The following is a 22,508-nucleotide window of genomic DNA, read 5'->3' as shown; positions in this document are numbered from 1 at the left end:
CCCACATGCCCCTGGGCAGAGCCAACCTTTTCTCCTTCTTCAGAGTATCACCTCATATTGTAAGATTCACCCCAAAGCCAAGATTAGAACTCAGGTCTGCTAATTCATCTTGAAGACCCTGTCTGCTGGAGAAGTGGGAGTCGAAAGGAAGCAACAGGCAGACGGCAACCAGATGCCCGCGGCCACTGCATCCCATGGCACCAGGTCCCCAATTCCTCCACCTGTTTCCCAGCGGTGACCGCTGCCATCTCTCAACATGATTCAATCCACTCAGTCATCAATCAGCAAATCAGTCTTCTAGAAAACTGATATTTCAAACCCCAGGCCTGTGATGCCCTCTCTGACAAGGTCACCAAAGACCTTTCTTTTTTTGGTGCCCTGACCAGGAATCAAACCTGCAACCTTTTGGTGCACAAGACAATGCTCAGCCAACGGAGCCACTCCGATGGGCAGACCTTTCCTTCGCAAGGGCCCAAGGAGCTGCTCAGACACACACCGTCAAGGGCCTGGGGGCAAGAGAGGACGGGAGATCTGGTTTGTGTTTTTTCCCCCGTTTGTTTAAACTTTCTCTAAATCTAAATATAAGCTACACCTGTAAGGTCATCTGCCTCCAGACGACCTTCCCTGAACACCCCCAGCCAGGAGGCAGGCAGCAGGCCGGCCCCCAGGATTCCCACGCAGCTGAAAGTGCAAGTGCCCATCCTCCTCCCCACGGAGCCTGGGCGCCATGCCCCGCATCCGACCCACACCCCTGCCTCCCAGAAGAAAATGACATCACCCCAAATCACTGAGGCAACAGGACACAGCTCCCCCCAACCAACTTCAGAAAAAAACGGTCTCATAGGGGCACCCACCTTCCGGAGAACCTCTGCTTAATCTCCAGGACTCAGCAACACTCCCTGCTGGCCCTGTCTCCCCGCCAGTGGGCTGAGAAGGCAGGAGAGAGGGAAGAAGGGGCGCCTGCTGGTGAACCCTCCGAGCAGGCCGGAGCTCTGGAGGCGCCCCAGAACACATTCCCGATCAGGGAGGCTGGGTCCAGGTGCGGAGGAAGCTGATGTCATCCTCTCACCCCACACCCAAGAAGTGGAAGCAGGACACACCACGCCCGCTCTGGAGGCAGGAAAGGAGCGAGGGGGTTCCCCCAAAAGTCAACCGCTCCAAAGTCCCCGGGCCAAAGTGGGGGAAAGGGAAGGAGGTCACACGGGCCAAGTCCTTCCTCCGGGACTGCCGGCTGCCTGTGTCTTCCACGACATTCTAAAGCTCCTCCCAGCCCAGGCAGCCAGACAGCCTCTGACTTCCCAGGACCACCCCCCACTCCACTGTCAGGATCTCCTCAGAGAAGGTGCCAGAAGGAACCAGGAGAGAAAAGTCACACCTTTTCCAAACACCGTTTCCAGGGCAGAAGCAATGTGAGCCTCCACAGAGACCTCCGCTGGGCTCCCGCGTCACTCGCCTGCTCCCGCCCACAGCTTGGCACAGCCAGCGCTACGCTGCTCCCCAACTCTGGCCCCCACTCAGGCACTTCTCCCTGGGCAGAGCTGAGTGAGGTCACCCCAGCAGGAGCCACCCTGCAGACACCCCAGGCTTTCCCCAGGAGAACCCCGGAGAGGGGCTGGCTCTGGGCCCCTTTCACCAGCAGTTTCCTCACGCTGGCCCCTCCTGCCTCTCAGGAGAGTGAATGTGCCCGAGGCGACTGTTGGAGGCTGTACGACCAGTGTGACCAGCGTTTCTGGGCCACCCAAACCCTGGCCAGCTGGTTCAGGTTCACTTTCCCTCCTGAATTCCGTTTCCCACCTCCCAGCACAGTGTGGCTGGGTCTTGCGAGCACGACTGCAGCTGCGGGAGGGAAAGGATCGTGACTCCCAACGGGCCCTCTCCCGTGGATCCGGGAGGAAGTCTGGGCCTAAACGAAGTCCAGAAAACTCCCTCGGCCTTGGGAGGAGAGGAAAGCGCCGTTTCTGTGGGAGGCTCGCTGGCCCACACCTCACCGTTCCCACCAGCCCACAGCCCCGTTCACTCACGGCTCCTGTTCTTCCTCAGACCTGGACTGCGTCCCAGACCCTCCTCTACACAGACCTGGTCAAACCACCTCCTCAGAAAGGCCTCCTCAACCATTTCCAACCCCTCCAGCGCACGCCCGATTGTAGACTGAATAATGCCTCCCCCCAGGAATATCACATCCTAATCCCCAGATTTAAGGAACCTGGGTGCTAGTTTACACGGCAAAAGAGACTGCAGATGGGCTCAGGTTAAGGACCTGGGGATGGGAGGTTATCCTAGGTCAGTGGTCGGCAAACCGCAGCTCGCGAGCCACATGCGGCTCTTTGGCCCCTTGAGTGTGGCTCTTCCACAAAATACCACATGCGGGCACGCACGTACAGTGCAATTGAAACTTCATGGCCCATGCGCAGAAGTCGGTTTTCGGCCTGGGCGAGTCTATTTGGAAGAAGTAGCGTTAGAAGAAGTGGGGGGTGTTGGTCAGTCGGGTGAGGGCAGATGCAGTGCAGGCGGGCCACGGGATACGCAGCGTGGGGGAGGTACATTGTTTTGAGGTACGTTCGCTGAGGTCGACCCCTTCCAACTCTCCCATCCACACTCGTCTATCTGAAACAAGTACGAGATGAGTGTGGATGGGAGAATTGGAAGGGGTCGACCTCAGCGAACGTACCTCAATCAGATTGAGGACGTTTTTAGCAAAGGCCAGCTTAGGAGTACCCTAATTAAGTTAATAACAATGTACCTACCTATACAGTTTAAGTTTAAAAAATTTGGCTCTCAAAATAAATTTCAATCGTTGTACTGTTGATATTTGTCTCTGTTGACTAATGAGTTTGCCGACCACTGTCCTAGGTGACCTGGGTGGGCCCCCTGTAATCCCAAGGGTCCCTATGGGAGGGAGGCAGCGGGACTCTCACTGATGTGACAACAAAAGCAGAGGGGCATAGAGACAGGTGGGAAGACGCTTCTGGCTTTGCACAGGGAGGAAAGGAGCCACAAGTCAAAGGACCTAGGCAGCCTCCGGAAGCTGGAAAGGACAAGGAGATATTCTCCCCTGGAGCCTCCAGAAGGAGCACAGGCTAACCTCTGACCCCCAGAACTGCAACCTAGTAAATGTTTTAAGCCGCTGAGTTTGTGGAGCTCTGACAGCAACCAGAGGACACGGTCACCAAACACTTCCTTCCATTCTAATAGCCCCGAGTATCGCTGAAAACACTGGTCCTTCTGGTCTCATATATGTAAGCTTTTCTTCTGGACTAAATAGTAAAAAACCCCGTGGGCTGGGCCTTCTCTCCCTTATTCTCCCCTCACCCCCAGCAGGCAATGCACACACGAGGTGCTCAATACATGCCCGCTGGAAGGACTGCGGGAGCGTGCCTGGAGCACCTCTCACCACTCCCTCAGTCAGGTGAACAACAAACAGTGGTCAACGTCAAGATCTGAGCCAGTTCCTCCTTGACTAATGGGTTTCCACATTAGTCACTGCCAGCGAGTTTCCAATCAGCCAAGAGGCACCCAGGAGTGGTGACTGCCCATTCACCCCGCCAGTCCCGGCCTACTTGCCCCAGGCGAAGGTCTAGAGCAGGACAGCTGCCCTGCCGTGCCACACACTAAGGGACCAGCCACAAGAAACTGGGTGGAGGGGGAAGTCCCCATGGGACCTTTGGAGTTTGGAGAAGGAACTGCAATAAGGTCCCTCTAGGCCAGCGGGAGGTTTCCCGTAGACGTGCGCTAAAGGCAATTGAGAGCAATTACTGTTGATTAGAACTTGATCTTGCTCACAGCCAGGGTATGTCAACTTGGCTGCCAGCACTACTTGTCATCAAGCAGGGAAATGACACCACATCCCAGAAGATGGAGTAGCCCAATCCGGTGCTAGAAATCACAGACAGAGGCCCCACCCCGCTCACCTCGAGGTCAAAAAGGCTCATAGGACCACCGCTCCTTATCAGCAAAATTCAGGGACCCAGCCCTGCCAATTAGCCATCTTGCTGCCCCTTTCCCCACGTAGAGGCTGCCAGATTCGAGGCCTCTAGGCTGGGGTGGGGTTGAAGAGGAAACAGGAGCCACACCTTCAAGAGCTGCAGCATTTACTACTGCATCTGGAGAATCTCAGCGGGAACCGAGTGGGAACAGAGGGGCCCCGCTGGGTCCCCAGAGTTCTCAGCAGAGGAAGAGAGAATACACAAGTATGTGTGCACCCGGAAGCCCACAGAGCCCAGAGGTTCAATGCACTAAATGGATCTACAAGCTCTGGAGTCAGGCAGACCTGGCTTAAGCCCCAGCTCCTCCACTTCACGGGCTGTGTGTGGCCTTGGGCAAGTCACCTGATCTTGCCAAGCTTCAAGTGCCTCCTCTGCAAAATGAGCAATAACACCAACCTGGCCCTGGCTGGTTTGGCTCAGTGGATAGAGCGTCGGCCTGCGGTCTGAAGGGTCCTGGGTTCGATTCTGGTCAAGGGCACATGCCCGGTTGCGGGCTTGATCCCCAGTAGGGGGTGTGCAGGAGGCAACTAATCAATGATTCTCTCTCATCATTGATGTTTCTATCTCTCTCTCCCTCCCTTCCTCTCTGAAATCAATAAAAGTATATTAAAAATAATAATAATAATAATAATAATACCACCACCACCAACCTGGCTGATCTCCAAGATTGAGATGATACAAGCAAAGCTATTTGTACGACATCTGACAGAGAAAGACCACCATAAATGGTAGCAATGATGATAATGATAGCTAAATTATTATTTGTTCCACAAGCAACCAGAACAAGATTTTTCTGATTTGTACCTAAAATGTTGAACCACATCTCAAATCAATAACAACGATATTTGTTAAACTTGGTGAGCCAACATGGCCTAACCCTCCCCACTGACCATCCATCATCTATGATCCCAGCATCGATCTGGCCCAAGCTCTTAAAAGGGCAAATATAAAGCAATTCAGCTGGAAAGGAAAACAGTCTAACATCCATGCCCAACAGAAGGTCAAACCAGAAGATGAAGTATAAATAATTCCGAGTCCTCCCTGTGGCGGGCAAGACGCATTCCTCAGGGTTCCACCGGGAGAGACGGCATGTCCTGCTCAGAGCTGGAGAGGAACAGAGCCATGGAGAACAGGCCTGAGTAGGAGCAGAACTTAAGGTAATGGGAGGTAGCAAGATCACAAATAAGTGGTCCTTGACACTGATCCTTGGGTTTTAAAGAAAAGACAAAAACCAGCTTCATGGTGGACATGCGGAGGGAGAGAGCCAGGACGTAAGACAAAGATGCAAGGGACTGGGCAAAGCCCTGGTGTTCACCCATTTTCTAAGTCCCAGGGAATATCAAATAGGGGGAAACAGCAGGATGTGTACGAATGAGCCCAGGGGCTCCAGCCAGCGGTTCTGCCCCAGTGCCTGCCCTTTCGGGATGACACGACTGCCCTTCCTACCGAAGTAGCTTCAGAAGTCACCAGACAAGTATTGTCAAGCACCCACTTTGCACAAAGACATCGTGGCAGCCTTGTGGGAGGAACAAAAATAAACCACACACAGAACCCGCTCCCCAGAGCTGATTTTTATCAGAGAAACAAGACACGTGCATCAATAACAGGAGGAAGAGGGTGGTGTCGTGGGCAGTATGGGAATCCCAGATTGCCTCCATTTTGGGGCCACACTCCTGAGTATGATGCCTGCAGGGCCCTAGGGACACTGAAATAAATAAGATGTTGTCCCGGTCTCTGAGGAACTGAATTCTAGAAGGAAAAACAGCCACGTAATAGATGATCCACAAAGCAGTGCGTTGAATGCTGGTACAGAAGTACCACTTGAGGGGCGGGGCCAACTTAAGGGAGGAGGCGGCATTTTAGCTGAGTCTTGAATGGTGAGTAAGCTTTTGCCAGGTGAAGAGCCCTGAGGGCATTTGGTGCAAGACAGCAGCCTGGGACAGTTGAGTCCCTAAAGAACCCAGACCACCCAAGGACCTGGGCAGCTGGCAGCGAGAGGCCAGGCTGAAAGGCAGGCCCAGGACAGACGGAAGGAATGGGCAATGGCTTTATGGAAAAGGACACACGTGAGCCAGGCCTGGAGAACAACTACCGAGACAGGTGGAGATGGGGCTCTATGAGACGAGGGTGAGAAACCGCCATGTGGGGCTATGGCAGCAGGAGTCCAGATAACCGGAGTGTTCAAGAACCCGGAGGCCCAAAAAGGTGCTGACTCTTTGACAGCTTAAAGGAGGAGAAAGAGCCCCAGGAAGCACCTGTGAGAAAGAAGAATGAGACACGTTCCAACCCCCGTGAAGGGGAAAGGGACAAGCCCCAAATGCATGTGAAGCTATGAGGCGACCTGGGAATTAAGTGCCTCTAAAAGCTGGATGAGAACACCTCCTCTAGAAAACTGAGACAGGGCTTACCCAGGAGGGAATTTCCCATGGAAATTTCAGGCCAGGGGCTCCCCCCACGGCTGGGGGAGGGGCCAGGGTACACCTTGCACATGAGGGATTCCCTTGCCCAAATTCTCACTTTCCCTCCCCAAGCAAGTTAGATTCAGGGGCAAGGCCGCCAGCAGGACGCTTCCTCTCCATTTCCAAGCATCGGCATCCAGAAAAGTGTATAAATGTGCGCAGCCCCCTTTTGTGGCTTCAATCCGTCAAACCAGCCCTGCCCTTCCCCATCCCTCAGACACTTCAGCAAGAGAAGAGCCCCAAGGAACACCCCTTCTTGTCCTGGACGCTGACCTTGGGCTGGTGCCTGACCCAGAAAACATAGGAGCATGGATTTCCCAGGCAGACCTGACAGACTCATGTACAACGGTCAATTCTCAATGGCAGCCAGCCCTTCAGACAGCAGGGCCGACGTACTTCCCCTCAGGGATCCCTGTCCCAGAGCCTAGGGGGGCCCCTCTCCCCCCTCAGCACCTGCCCCACCCCCACCCTCACCCCCAGGTCCCTGCCTTTCCTTCTAAGGGGCCTCACCAGGGAGGCCCAGAAAACTCATCCAACCAGTTCCCAAGTGGGAGGAGAGGAGCTTTCTCCCTCAGCTGAGAGGTTACACAGCTGGACAGGCGGGCAGCTGTCCCCAAACCCTGGTTCTGGGCAAGGGGTGCACACGGCACGGAGTGGCTTGGCCCAGAGTCCTGCTTCTGGAAAAGCAAGGCCTTGATTCAAGGTTGAAAGGCACAGCCAAGTCAGGACCTGCCTCCAACCCCCCTGCTCCCGCAGCCCAGAGCTCCAGAAGTGGGGGGCACTGGCATGGCACCTGCCCCGGAGTGGCGAGGACTGCCCCTGCCTGGTGGCATCCGTCCATCAAGGACAAGACAGGGCGGGGGAGAATTGCCTTTCACCTGCTCCACCTGCCACTGCTTGATTTTCTAATAACCACGCTCTGTGGATTCTGGGAAAAGGAAACTCCAGGAAGAAGAGGGAGATTAACTCTGCTTTTCCCCGTGCGTGAGTGCCTGCGTGCGAGCGCTGGGTCACTCTAGGAAGGCCCCCTCCTCCAACCACCCAACTCTGAATGCTCCGAGATCAGCAGGCCTCCAAAGGCCCCTAACAGAATCACCCACCGTCACCTCCAAAGGACACAGGCCTGCCGTGCCTACCCAGCCAGGATGGACAAATCCACAAGAAGCAGCCAGGCAGGATGAAAAGGACCAGCTGTCTGTCCTCCCCCTGTACCTGTGAGGGCCTCAGTTTCTGAGCCCCCAAAGGAGAAACCTACCTTCTGCCCCAAAGCCTGTGGCTGGCCGGGTTTCACGGGGAGGGGGAGGGGGGGTGTGTGCCTGGCAAGGCTTGGAAGCTTGGCGTTGACAGAGTCCTGACCACACCCCACTCGCCCCCCTGGCCTGGCCCCAGCTGGGTACCTACTGCTTTTCTCAAAAGGGCTCCCATCTGAGCACCGGGAGGGCCGCGTGGGACCAGGGAGCGGCACTCTCCCACCGGCAGAGGAGCAGTTAACAGGCCTGGGGCGAGCGGAGAGCTGCCACCAACAGCCTGGGGAATTAAAGCGCCTGCGCCTCCCGCAAAACCTCTCCAATAAATGTTCTATTCAGAACCAGTTCTGCGTGTGGGTCATACTTTCTGCATTTCTCTCATTCCTGATGCCTGGGAGGCCCCTCACAGAGGAAATGCAGCTTCCCACTCCAATTCAGCAGGCCCCACTGGCTGGGGACCCGGGCCAGCGCCAGGCAGGTGAGCACCACACTGCGGAGGACATGCAAATATCTCCAGCAATTTAAACTCGGGGACTCTAACTGCAGGAAGTCAAGTACAGAGGGCGAACAAAGCCAGTTCATTCACCAGCACAATAATACTCCATTTATGCGGCTCCTCCCCCACCCCAGCCCTCAAAGCCTGAGGATATTAACCCTTCCGTCTTTATCAACAGCCAGGGCAGAGGGGAGGGGCAGGTGAGCATCAGGTTTACAGATCAAGAAACTGAGGCACAAGTGGCTCCCAAGATGCCAGACTGGAATAATATCAACTAGTATTTTGTTTGGGTGTACCAGGCATTGCGCTAAACACATTCTCTATACAATCTCCTCACAGCAGCCCTGTGATCCAGAGCTACCTGCTCCCTTACCCAGGACTGGACAGCGAGGTCAGAGGGAAATTCACTCCCCAACACCAGGTCCCTTAGGATGGAATAGGAAGGTGCCAGCCCGCAGCCCCCTTGTGGGAATGCCCTGGGGCACTTTTGCTGTTACTCAGAACACGTTCCTACACTGCGAGGCAACCTTAGAAAGACGCCAAAACGGAATCACCCGGGATGTCACCCACAGATGCCTCCGCAAACCACTTATGCCACCACGTAAGATGACCTGGGACAATGGTCAGCCATCATGGCCCCCTTTTTGTCCCCCAACTTGAGCTGTATGAAGACTTTTGGTCTCCCTGGGAGTGAGTGGGTTGAGGCATGCAGGCAGCCAGGGCTTACCTGTACACTGACTTGAGACCAGTTCAGTAAAGTGTACACCTTCAAGAAAAAAAAGATGGCCGGGAGCAGGCAAGACCACCTTTCTCCACCTGTAAGCTCTCACCGGGGGAGCACTAATCTGTACAGCGGCTCAGTGAGTGGCGGGTATCTTGTTTTCCGTGAGTGCCCTGTCTACTTAACTCAATTACTGCCTCTTAAAGGTAAGGAGGACCAGATCTCCCTGGGCTACTGTACCCCGTTTTCCCCCAGGGCTTCCAGCATTCAAATTCCTAGTACTGATTTTGGGGGCTGTGGAAACACATGCCGGATGAATGGTATTTTCTGGGTTCCTATGACGGGAGAAAAAGGCATTCCCAGTGGAGACTGAGAAAGGTTTGGGAATGAGAGCCAAACTATTCACCTCTTCTCTGCTGCCTGCAGCTGCAGAACTCGGACTAAGCTGACTTCCTGTCTGAAACAGGACTGCTCACACTCTCTCATGTTTATTGGCACTCTAAACCACATGCCAGGTGCTGAGCACATAGCAATGAATAAGGCAAATCCTTGCTATCACGGAGCTAATGCTCCAGTTGGGACGGCCACAAAAAAGTAGACAAATAGCTCCATCAGCATTCTCACTCCATCCTCCTGTTACCAGAAAGGGGGCCTAGTTCTAGTGGGTCAGTCCAGGTGAATTTTATTTTTACTGATTTCAGAGAGGAAGGGAACTTTAGACTATTCAATAACTAGTACTGGGAAAATTGGCCATTCCTCTGGAAAAAAAATAAAATCAGTTCCATCTTATAAGGCTGAGTGGTTCTCACCCTTGGTTGACCATAAAAATCACCTCAGACGTGTTTCATAATCCTGCCTGGATCCCACCCCAAAATATTTTTATTTTATTGGTCAGATCTGAGGTGAGGCATCAGTACATTTTTTAAAAGCTCCTCATGAGGTTTAATGTGTAACCAAGTTTGAGAACCCGTGTCATATTAAAAAAAAAAAAAAAAAAGGCCCTGGCTGGTGTGGCTCCGTTGGTTGAGTGTCGCCCTGTCCACCAAAAGGTTTCCAGGTTCAATTCCCGGTCAGGGCACACACCAGGTTGCGGGTTTGATCCCACTCAGGATGCATGCAGGAGGCAGCCAATCAAGGTGTCTGTCTGTCTCTCTCTCTCTCTCTTCCCCTAAAAAATGAATAAAGACATATAAATATATATATCCACACACATACATTCCAGGTGAATTTAGAATCTAAGTGTGGGCCCTGTGGCTCAGTTGGTTGAGGGTGTTGTGCCATGCACCTGGAGGTCACAGGTTCGATTCCTGGTCAGGGAGCTCGATCCCCAGTAGGGGGCATGCCATGCCCGTCAATGTTTCTCATAGATGTTTCTATCTCTATCCCTCTCCCTTTCTCTCTCTGAAATCAATAAAAACATTTTTAAAATTTAAGTATGGGAAGCAAAACTTAAATTTATAAATTTATAAAACAAAACATTAAAATACAGATTTATAAAATCAGAGTAGAAACAAAAAAATTTTTTTAAGAAAAACATTTCTTAGAAATCAAAGAGGGCATAGAGGAGATAAATGGTGATGGAAAAATAAAACAAAAAAAAATTTTAAATCAGAGTAGGATTTCTTTCTCTTTTTTTCAGAGTAGAATTTCTTGAACAAGAAACAGAAAGTACAAACAAAAGATTAGCAAATCTGACATTAAAACTTCCCTATGGCCCTAACCGGTTTGGCTCAGTGGATAGAGCATCGGCCTGTGGACTCAAGGGTCCCAGGTTCGATTCCGGTCAAGGGCATATACCTTGGTTGCGGGCACATCCCCAGTGGGGAGTGTGCAGGAGGCAGCTGATCGATGTTTCTCTCTCATCGATGTTTCTAACTCTCTATCCCTCTCCCTTCCTCTCTGTAAAAAATCAATAAAATATATTTTTTTAAAAAAACCTTCCCTATGAAAAATGACATTAATAAAGTTAAGACAATCCATAACTGTATGTAATGAATACCATCAGCAAAAGATAGTTATTTAACATATATTTTTTAACTCCTAAAAATCAACAAAAGACAATGGCAATTAAAAGTAAAAAAGCACACAAGAACCTCTAATGGGGTGCAGAGATGGTAAGCTAGGGGGCAGGGATGGGAAATTTTTCACTGTATTCCCTTTGGGGTTTTGAATCATGTGGATGTATTAACTGATTTTTTTTTTAATTTAATGTGAAGTGCAAAGATTCACAGAATTATAAACATGCTTGGCCAATAAACAGGAAAAGTGACCATCCCTTCCTGTAATCAAAGTGCTTACCTTAAAGACCAATTTATAAAATAATTTTAAAATACCATTTCATGTCTACTAGGTTAAAAGATGCAATCCAAATGTTAGTGAAACAGGAGCTCTCATCTTTCTGGTAAGAATATAAATTGGTTAGGAATCATTTGGGGGCATGATGTGGTCAGCAGTATCTTAAAAAGCACAACTTTGACCCAGTAATCCCACTGCTGATACACACAGCAGAGAAGACGGGCAGGTGAATGTTCAATACAGTATTATTTATAGTGCTGTGAAGATGGAAACCACCTAAATGTCCGTTAATAAGGGGACTGTGATGTACTTATACTAGTACAATACATACCAACAGATACAGTTAGATGAATAACCTAGATTTAAATATATCAACATGGATAAATCCAGACAATAAATCCAGAAAATGCAAGTTCAAGAAGAATGCATTCAATATGGTATAGATCAAGTTTCAAGCAACACAAAATATTAATTACTTACAGATTACAGTAAAGAGTATAAAAATATGCATAGGAATGATAAACACCATATTCAGGAGAATGCTACTTCTGGGGAGGGAGGGAAGAGAATAGGATTAGAGAGAAAAACAAAGGAAGCTTCAAATGTGTGTCACATTCTATCTCAATAATAAATGAGAGCAGTGGACCTGATAAAATTACCATTTGCCAGATCTGGATGGTGGGAACATGGGGGTAGGGGTTCCCATATGGGGCAGCTCCCGTCACCCTGGATACTGACTAGAACAAGACTGCACCGCACAGCATCTTTCAGCAGCATCCAGAACCGAAACAAGGGAACAGAGCTCCTGATGGACAGACGCCTGGGATTTCTGAAAGGGCAGCTCCTCCCTGTCCTTCTCTGGCCTCAGAAAGGGCTGTGGTACCCAGGCAGGTGCTTCAAGGGTAAGTGTATTGAAAACATTCTTGTTTTCACCCAGGCAAGTGCCCTTTGGGGCTCACTGGCAGTCTGCCTGGGTAGAGCTGAATTAAGGTGGACCCTGCCTGGCTCTACTGTTAACACAGTGAGACCTTGACTCCCTGCGGAGAGAGCTGTCCAAAAAGCCACATTTTTAAGAAAGTCGGGAGTTTCAAAAGTCTAGGGTCCTAAAGCTAAGAGCATGCACTCGAGTCTCTCAGAAGGTCACCTCATCCCCAAGTCTTAGCTGAGTGAACCTTCTGAGTTTCCGATCTGTGGATGGGGTAACACCACTCATTTCACCTTGCTGAGAGGATTAGTGATATTATTACCTAAGTATCAACATTTTTTAAATTTTTTGTTAATCCTCAGCCGAGAGAGAGTGGGAAGGAGAGGGAGAGACAAAGAGAAAGAAACATCGATGTAGAGGGATACATTGCTTGGTTGCCTCCCACATGCGCCCTGATCGGAGCTGGGGATGGAGCCTGCAACCGTGGTACGTGCCCTTGACCAGGAAACGAACTCGAGACCCTTTAGTCTGCAGGCAGATGCTCTAACCACTAAACCAAATCAGCTAGGGTTCAACTTTTTTAAAATATTTTTTTATTGATTTCAGAGAGGAAGGGAGAGGGAGAGAGAAAAATATCAATGATGAGAGAGAATCATTGATCAGCTGTCTCCTACTGGGGACTGAGCCTGAAACTGGGACATATGCCCAGAAATCGAACCGTGACTTCCTGGTTCATAGCTCAATGCTCAACCACTGAGCCACACAGGCCGGGCAATATCAACATTTTTAAAAATTTTAGTCAATCTGATTGGGAATTTTTTAAAAACATGCACTCCACCTCCTTCCTAAACAGGACCAAGGAATATAATTTAACCTTTTCTTGATGACTCAGGGTCACAATTACCAGCAAAGCATCAATTGCCTTTTTTAAAAAATTAAACTTATTGGGTGACAACGGTTAATAAGATTATATAGGTTTCAAGTGTACATGACACACGATCTGTATATGGCATTGTGTGCTCACCACCCAGTCAAATCATCTTCCATCACCAGATATTTGACCCCCTTTACCCTTTACTACTCCCTCACCCTCTTCCCCTCTGGTAACCGCCATACTGTTGTCTGTGTCTGAGTTTCAGTTTTGTATCTCCCATATGAGTGAAATCCTATGGTTCTTAGCTTTTTCTGACTGATTTATTTCACTTAGCATGATACGCTCAAGGTCCATCCACATCATCGCATCAATTATCAAAATGAGGATTTCCCACAAGGGCCCCGGAGTGCCAAGCCATTCCTCCTAAATAAATGACTCCCGACTCTGACATTATTAGGACTGCCTTCTTATAGCCTTTGATCTCCATCCACACTTACTCTCAACGCTTAGTTGCACTGTGGTCATTTTTCCTCTCTTTACACTCTTCTTTGCTGCTTCCTTTCAGCTGTGGGCTTGGAAATAGGATGACACAGCTTATGTACAAAAGTTAAACAGGTTCTGTGGGGGCTGATGTGGAAAGAAATGTAGTAACTTGAGTCCTGACTGATCTGAAACCTACTTGGCTTTATGCGGATAAGTATGGCTGCTGGGTGGCCAAGTCCTGAATAAGGTAGGAGAGATGTTATGCATTTTATGGGACATGTGATGGGATGAACTATATTCAAAACTATTAAGCACACCCTGCAGTCCGCTTGGGGGCAAAATGCAGCAGGAGTGGGAGGGCTGGTCCCCTTTCGCTTTTCCAGGCTGACCACAGGTTACCTTCTTAGAATCTTCTATCCTGGGCACTTTCAGACAGGAATAGAACATTTGTGAAGACTGTGAAAATGTCTTTCATTCCTAAGGTTTCATCACACAGTAAGGTTTTAGTTATTCGACAAACCATCTATTGGAATCCAGCAAGCACAGGGGATGTAGCAATGTGCAGGATGCATAGAGGCTGCTTGAATACTGGTTCCCTTTTCCTTTCAATAAACACTTGCCATCTATTGCTCAAGAACCTCTGATTAACACACACACACACACACACACACACACACACTGCAGAACCCACCTCTCCTGTTGGGATACTATTACCACAGTAAAACTGACTTCCCTACTACTCTTGCATCCGCTCACTCTCCACCAGACCCTAACAATAATCAAAGCCAACCTCCTCAAACTGTTTCCCAAAGGCTCATGCACAGCCACCATCGTGTCCTGTATTCAGCCCCACAGTCAGTTCAGCACGGAACAGAAAATCCATTCCTTGAGCTTAAAACAAAGCTCCTCCCCAGAGGCCAGCAAAAGGGCTCCAAAAGCCCCTCTCTCCCTTAGCTTGCATTTCCAGATAGCAACAGCCCATAGGGGCTGGGCTTGACATTCCCCCTCCCTTCTCCCCCCCCTCCCCCACCAAATTCCTGGAGCAAAAGCTGGCGTAGCTGAGACCACTAAGCCCAGGGCAGGCTCAGCTGCCCTGATTCCTTTCTATTGTTCTACAGTCTGCGAGAACAAAGATGAGTCAAGCAGCGTTCCTGCCCTCAGAGAGCTTCTAACCAAAATAAGGCAAACACAGCAGAAACCAGTTGCCAAGACCAGCCTTTATCCAGACAGCTAACCCCCAGAGAGGCTGCCAGCATCTCCACACGCACCTCCGTACAATCACAGGTTAACTGACCCTGCCCACTTCTCTCTCTCCTATGACAAAACTGTCTGGGGCTGTTCAGGGCCCTCTCTGCAACTTCCTCCGAGGCCAGATCATATCTAGCTTTAGCTGGTCTCCAGGCACAAGTTCCTTCACCACAGGGCCCGCCTGGCTGGCCTGCGAGCCAGCGGGCTCTCCAGGGGAGTGGTCTGGCCCATGACCATTTCCTTGGGCCCCACCCTCCACCACCCTGCTTCCGGAGCCGGCAGGGCCCCCAGGAAACAGCTCACCGCAGCCCGTGAGCCCGTGACAGCAGTCTTTTCAATGGGCCCCTCCCTTTGAGGTCCTGGTTCCAGCTGGGAGGGGTAGAGCCTCCTCAGGCTGGCGGGTGGGGGTGGAAGCGGGGTGGGAGCTGGGCAGCGCTGAGCAGTCAGGGGGCAGCTAGACGCTGAGATCTCACAGTGTCTGTCCATTCCGTGACTCTACATTCTGGCCCCTGTGGACCCTTCTTAAAACATTTTTCGAGGCTGCCTCTGAGCCTCCATCCCAATCCTCTAGCCACCTCCACAGGCTCCCTAGAACAGCTCCGCCCTCCCTCATTTCCCCACTCCCTTCACCCCCAACCCCCATCCCCCACGCCATCAAACTTATCTACAAGACACCGGGAGAGGGGCTGCGAGCCTTTCCAGCCTGAGGCAGAGTAGAGAAGCCAGAAAACACGGGGAATTCCAGAGCAAGAGAGGATCAGAGCTGCCCCCAACCCAGCCAGTGGCCAGGGCAGGCAGCATCCACCTTCCCCCGCACATCTTCAACCACCCAGAGCCTAGGGTCCTGTAGAAAAAGCTGCACTAACTAGGATTTCTATTCCCACCTAATAACTGAAATAAAAAACTCCTCATCTACAGTCTTTAGCATTAAATATCTTAGGCTACCCCTGCAGGATTAGGCTACCCCTGCAGGATTCTGTCATTTATTGAACACCTGGATAGGCTTTGCTAAGCACTTAACATCCATCATCTCTTGTACATCCATCATCTCTTGTTCATTCTCACAATACCGTCCGTGGTAAGTATGATGACTAACTCCATTTTACATGTGAGAAACACAGGCACAAAGGAGTTCAGCGCCACAGGGCTAACAGGCTGCCAAGCTGGGATCTGCACACAGGTGCGTCCAAGTTCGCATTCAAGAAAAGGAAGTCAGAGATGAAGGGAAATACCGCCTTCGGGCATTCTCTCAAAAATCCCTCCCTCCAGTTGCTTCCCAGGCCACTCCATCTTAGACATTATCTAAATTCACATCCACCTTCCCCATCATTTTTCTGCTTATCACTAAAATGCTTTTTTTTTTTTAATCCTCACCCAAGGATATGTTTTTGTTGGGGGAGAGAGAAACACTGATGTAAGAGAGAAACATCAATTGGTTGCCTCCCTTACACACGGCTGCCCGGGGTTGGTGCTGGACCACTCCTCCTCCCCCGCAACCCTTCTGTACACAGGACTACTCTCCAACCAACTGAGCGACACTGGCCAGGGCTACAATGCTTTCTAGTTTAATGATTTACCTTGCTTACTGTGAGCTTCCCCCACTAGAAGTCCACTGCATAGGTCAATGATAGTTGTATATTTTGTCAGCACTGTGTCTCCTGCGTCTAGCATCCATATATAGTAGGTGCCAAATAAATAACTGTTGAATGAATACATGAATGCTTTAAAACAGAACGAAGAGGCAAGAGTATGGAAGAAAAAGAGAACGATCCAACTATTCAGGGGAAGAAAGGGGATGAGAAAAGATAGTGCAGAGAATCTGGCCAGGGGCCAGTTGGGGGCCCCAACATGAGCCTCCCAGGAGGAAATGAGGGTCTGCCAGGCCCTCTGCGACTCCAGTAGAGGCTTCCTGCTGGCAGGAGTGAGTTTCAGCTGCCAGGCCCCAGCCTGAGGGCTTCTGCCGGGGAGGGCGGGCCGGGAACAAAGGCCTGCGGACCTGCAGCTGGCCAGAGAGGCAGGCCGGAGCAGCCGCCTGGGCCAGAGGGGCAGCCTGGGATGGGGGGAGGGGGGCCAACGAGGAGCTGAAAACAGCCCTCAGTGCAGCTGGAAAGGCAGCACATTCCCAAAGTGCAGAGTCCCCTGCACCCCCAACACAACAGAAAATAGCTAGATGGCTCCACAGTTAACCCTGCTAGGTCAGCTCCCGCCTGGGCTTGTAGCAACACTCCAGGCTTGGAGCCAGAGCCTTCACAAGGTTCTGATTTGAGGGGGGTGGGGGGGTGGGGGCGGGGAAGAGGCACAGTCCTTTTCCCCTCCAACCCTGGTCATCTCCCAGGCCATGGCCTTTGGCCTCCTCCAGTGTAAACAGTGACCCTGAGATTTGGTGAAGCAAATGTTTACTCTGGAGATGAGATACTACAGGCCAGGGGTGTAAACTTTCACCGTTGGCTTCTGGTGTCTACCCTTCCTTGTGGCACATGTGGGACGATCCCAGGAAATTATAAAGCTCTAGAGAGGGCCCCTCTTGGCCACAGTGGAGCCCTTCATTTTGTACAGGAATTTATGGAGCACTCTCCACATGTGTGGCTTCACTAGATTCTCACCTCAGCTTCTATGACAGGGGTCCTCAAACTACGGCCCGCGGGCCACATGCAAATACAAATATTGTATTTGTTCCCGTTTTGTTTTTTTACTTCAAAATAAGATATGTGCAGTGTGCATAGGAATTTGTTCATAGTTTTTTTTTAAACTATAGTCCGGCCCTCCAACGGTCTGAGGGACAGTGAACTGGCCCCCTGTTTAAAAAGTTTGAGGACCCCTGCTCTATGAGGAAGAGCAGGCAAGCACCCCAGGTGGAAACTGAGTAAAAAAGACAAGTGACTTGTCCAAGTCATGTGGGGAAAAGCACGATTAGACAGAGTGAGGAAACCTGAGTGCTGGTCCCTATTTGGCCAACAGGGATCAGGCTCAAATCACCTCCCAACTCTGGGCTCTGCTGCCTTCATGTCAATGGAACAGGCCAATCAGAGATGCCTTCCAGCCCAAGAGTCTCAATCAGTCTTTGATGGGATGCAGTACAGACAGGACTAAATCCCCAGCAAAATCCTGTGCTGGACTCCCAGGCTAGAGCTCTTTCCATCCTCCTGCTATACCACTTCTTTTTTTTTTTCCCTCAGCTAAGAATTCCTGCCGTGATGGGGCTCTGGATGTGTGTGTGTGTGTGTGTGTGAGAGAGAGAGAGAGAGAGAGAGAGAGAGAGAGAGAAAGACTTATGCCACTTCTAATAAAAGGCAGTAGAGAGAGAGAGAGAGAGAGAGAGAGAGACCTATGCCACTTCTAATAAAAGGCAGTAGAGAGAGAGAAAGAGAGAGAGAGAGAGAGGCCACTTCTAATAAAAGGCAGTAGAAAGGCCCCCAAGCTCTTACACAAACCCCTCCCTCTGCTTCTTGGTTTGCCCCATACCCAGAAACCAGATACCCAGGGAGCCAAGGGATTGCCCAACCCTCCCGAAAAGGGGGCGGGGGGGGGGGGGCAGTAAAAGTGTTACCAGCACGTGTGGAAGGAGATGTGGTGTCCCAGGACCGAAGAGAAGGGGTGAATAACAGGGGGAAGGGGTACACCTTCCTCTGGTTCTTACTCCCCGGTTTTCTGCTAGGGATGGTGGAGGTGAGGTACCCCAGCTAAGACACTCAGCAGTCCACTCCCCGTCCAGCAGAGTGATTTGCTCAGCAGGGAGCCACTGAGGCTGTCACCACTCTCCCTGCTTATTATTTCTTGAGCAAGGTCAGTGTGATTGGGCTGCGTGCAGAGGCAGGACCGGGGAGACTCTGGGAACCCCAGTCCAGGGTTCCCTGTAGGGTGTTGCAGTCCGGGTCCCCTCCTGGGGGCCCCAGAGCAGGGGACAGGCTCCTTCATCTGCCAACCGTTCAGAGTGACCTCAGAGATGAAACTCTAACAACTGCCAGTAACACCGTCCCCCCCAGGCCACACCTCTCCAGCCTCCCACCATTTCATTTCCCACTTCGTTCTTCCTTTTGTTTTCAAAAGCAGCTCCAAAGAGTGAACGCAGCTCCTGAAAAACGTCTTGAAATTTTCAAGTGTGCACGCCTTATCCTAGCTTTCCAACCCAAAGGGCTGCGAATACGGAGCAAATGAGCCAACCCGATTTCAGGGGTGGGCGAGGTCGAGGTAGACGGTGGTTTCCGCTCCGAACACCCCACTCCTGGCACCTCCTCTCACTCCTCCAGGACATGAGCTGATTCCCAAGAGCCAGCACCGTGTGGCACTACCCGGAGCGCCAGCCTGGGAGTCCGGAACCGGCTGCCGGCGCCTCTCGGGCTCCCAGGACCGGAGGCTCGGGTCCCTCCCGGGAGAGTACGCCCCGCCGGGCCCCCCGTCCGGGGCAAGGACCACACCTCGGGCGACCGAGCGCGCAGGGGGGCGGGGAGGGGGGCGCAGCCTCGCGGGCTTCCCGGGCTTCATCCGGAGCCTCTCGGAGCCGCCCCGCGCGTTCGCTCCTTTTGTTTCCGGGGTGGGGGCTGGAGGACGGAAAGCGTCTCCTTGCAAGAGCCTCCCGAGCTCCAGCCCTGAGCCGGGAGGGTCGCCCTGGAAAGAGCCAAGGCAGCCCGGGATTCCGACCGAGTCCGCGTCCTCACCCGCGTGGGGCTGGGCGGGTGTCCCGGGAAGGTGGGGACCTCGGAGGGACTCCGGGCACTGCCACTCCACCGGCTGCAGCGGCAGAGGGAGAGGGGGCGGCCGAAGGACACTCACCAATTGACGGCCGTCCGCCGGGTCCCGCACGCCGGGTGCGCGAGGCTGCCCAGTGCGGCGACGACGCGGGCGCGAGTTTGAACGCCGCTCGCGGAAGGAACCGAGGCTGCCGGCCGCGCCCGCCCACTGCCAGCCCCTGGCGGCCCCGGGGACTCCGGCCCGCGCGGCTCCCAGCGCCCGGCAGGAAGTCGGGGCCGAGCGGGCTGCAGCCGGAGGGAGGGGAGAGGGAGGGGCGGCCCAGGAATTTTTCCAGTGGGTGGAGCTCGGCCGCTGCAGGAATCCAGCAACTGGCGGCGCGGCGAGCGGGAGCCGGGGGTGCAGGCTGCGGCGGAGCGCGCGCGGCGGGTGATCACCGCCTGCAGGTGGGCGAGCGCGCGGGCCGCTCCCGGGCAGCCTCAAGGCTCCAAGATGCAAACACGCACGTGGTGGGGTCACCCTGGTGTCACATACCTGATATCACCGCCTCCCGAGAGGGCTCCGGACCCCCCAAACGTCCCCCGTGGCACGCACAGGAAAGGGGGCTTCCGGTTGCGGTCCGATTTGGGGGTCCTGAACCCACCAGAGCTGGCCCGCTCGCCTCTTCTGAGTCCGAGAGGCACGACTTGAATTCCTCCCCGAAACTCGGTTCCGGTGACCCTTTCCTGATGTAAATCCGAGCCTGTGAGAAGCTGACGAGAGATGAAGCCGATTACTTGGAGGGAGTCCACCACGAGACTCGGGGGGCAGAGGGGGGAGATGCAGAACCTACGGCAATAAAGGACCCCGTTTTTTGTAGCATGGGAAGATACACACCGGAGAGGGGGGAGGGGACAGGGGCAGGCTGGGTTTTGAGCAAGAGCGTACATTTGAAAACCCGAAATAATTCAGCAATAAAGGTCCTGGATAACAGATGCGATCCCAGCACATGGCTAGAGGGGAGAAGCCCGGCTGGGAGCCTGGAGGAGGTCCTACTGGTTAGGCGTTCAAACCTGTTCCTAAGAAGGAGGGAAGGGACGCTGGTATCAGAACCACTGGGTATAGTTGAGATCCGGGTGTAGACAAGTGTGTATAGTAAACGGTGCTTAGAGAATTCTTAAAAACAAAACAAGCCCCCCCGCCCCTAAAAAAAAAAAAAAAACTGCTCCAGGTACAAGCAAGCTCCAGCAGATTTACTGGGCGGGGAGGGGAGGGGCGGACGCGGAAGGAAATGGCTTTCAGGTGACTTTGAAACAGGATCCGGGCGGAGGGTGAGGTGAAGACAGCGGGGCTCCTGACTGCGGGGGAGGAGGTATGCGCTGGGCCTCGCGGGCCCGGGACGCGGACCCACATTCCTCAGGGAGGAGGGTCTGCGCCTGCCCTGCTGAGCCTGCACCGGCCGACTGGGAAGGTGAGAGTCGAAAACGTGGAAGGGGATTCGGAGGTAAACAGCCGCCACGGCTCGACCAGATGCAACCGGCCAGGCTCCGGGCTGCAGGACAATTGGAGAAGGCCCGGTCCTTTCCTGCCTTCCAGACGGCAGTCCGTCCTCAGGCCTCCGTCTTCTTGGATCCCGCTTTCTTCTCTGCTCACCGGAATCCTACCAGTACCTTCCTGCCCACCTCATATTCCAGCTTCCTGAGAAAGCTGGTGATTCAACTAATCGTTGAGCGCACCCCTTACTCCTCCACCGGGGCGGGAAATAGTGTTAATGACTGTAATAATAACTCATTTAGCGAATGCTTACCATTTGTAGGTACTATGCGATTTACATTGTCTCCCGTCGTCTACACAGCGGCCTAGGGAGCCAGTAACTATCTGTATGCCCATTTTACAGATTGGATAACTGAGGATGGGAGGGATCTAGCAACTTGGCCAAGGTTGTGTAACCAACAAAAGGAGTGCAAGACGAAATCCCAGGCAGATCCCACATTGAGTGCTTCCTATGTGCTAGCCATTATTCTAAGCCTTTTAAATGAACAGTTGCAGTCACAGAAAAAGAAGAAACTGAGGAGCCAAGATCACACACTAGTGTGATAGACCTGGGATGCATAATGGGACCACTGCTCTTTACCATCTAGTCTTTCTTTTTGATACTTATTATATTCAATTCAGCATTTGATTATAATGTCTTGCATTGTTTCTAATGATTTTAATGTATATATACATCGAGTTTATTTCCAAAAAAGTGTCATGTTTTCTTACAGAAGCACTCAGTAAAGCAATGCTGAATCAGATGAAATAACCCAAACCATTTGGGAGAAACCCACAATCTCACCTCTAAGAATAAAAACCTGTCCCTGGGCCCAGGAGCTGTAGGCTGCAGCTCCTCCATCCACAACTCGCAGCCTCTCTCCTTCCTGCCCCTATCCATTCTTGCTTTAGTAGCTTCACTCTCCCTGCTATTAAATAATTTATTGTTATAATAATACCTTGTGCCTCAGTGATGCCTTTAATCCAAGATCTCAAAGTGTTCTTCTTCATCGTACCCCCACTGACATGGGGAGATGGAGGTATTTCCCCCACTTTATGGGTGAGAAAAACCAAGACAACATAGAGTAGAAATGACTCACTATGGAAATCAATGGCGTGGTTTCTTCTCTGGGCCCTTCCCCTCCTCCTTCCAAACTCTTGGCTGCCAACATGTGCATCAAAATTTCAAATTCCAGAGACAAAGGCCATTGAGTTTTCACAATAAAGGACATTTGCAAACTGTCATTTCAGCTGCTCTATTGTGGTAGACCTCAGGAGTGGGAGGGGATGTAAACATGGGGAAGGTCCCCTGGGACTCTGCATCCAGCCCAGAGAAGGAGCCTCAGCTGGCTGGGGTGGGGAAACCAAGTCCCACACTTGGAGATTTCCTGTCAATTGTGACTTCGCAATGTTTCTCAAAGTGTGAGCCCAAGCAACAAAACTGAACATCATCAGCATTTAAAATGTTAAGCCTCAAAGGACATATCAGGATAGCAACGAATGGAAAAATTTCTTTTGCAAATCATATCCTAATATATAAAAAACCAGAGGCCATCACGACCAAAACAACGGGACAGAC

At 51.8% G+C, this 22,508-nt stretch overlaps 1 protein-coding gene and 1 long non-coding RNA gene across 2 annotated transcripts in view; one reads left to right on the top strand and one right to left on the bottom strand.

Annotated features, from left to right (window-relative positions):
- The window catches only part of PLEKHG3 (pleckstrin homology and RhoGEF domain containing G3), a gene marked incomplete at its 3' end in the record, with an annotated part of 37,115 nt that extends 17,413 nt beyond the window's left edge, over window positions 1–19,702 (bottom strand). Inside the window, 1 exon segment of the mRNA XM_014467898.2 lies at window positions 19,502–19,702.
- A 168-nt stretch (window positions 19,703–19,870) lies between these two features.
- LOC111823195 lies at window positions 19,871–22,168 on the top strand. Its single transcript, XR_002826204.1, has 2 exons — window positions 19,871–21,106; window positions 21,213–22,168. It is a non-coding gene; the product is annotated as an uncharacterized LOC111823195 (long non-coding RNA).
- Window positions 22,169–22,508: the final 340 nt, after the last annotated feature.

The sequence above is a fragment of the Myotis lucifugus genome, unplaced genomic scaffold (genome assembly GCF_000147115.1).
Source record: "Myotis lucifugus unplaced genomic scaffold, Myoluc2.0 scaffold_419, whole genome shotgun sequence".
Classification (NCBI taxonomy): domain Eukaryota; kingdom Metazoa; phylum Chordata; class Mammalia; order Chiroptera; family Vespertilionidae; genus Myotis; species Myotis lucifugus.
The sequence above is the reverse complement of the archived record's forward strand: the minus strand, read 5'-3'. Positions and strand labels throughout refer to the sequence as shown.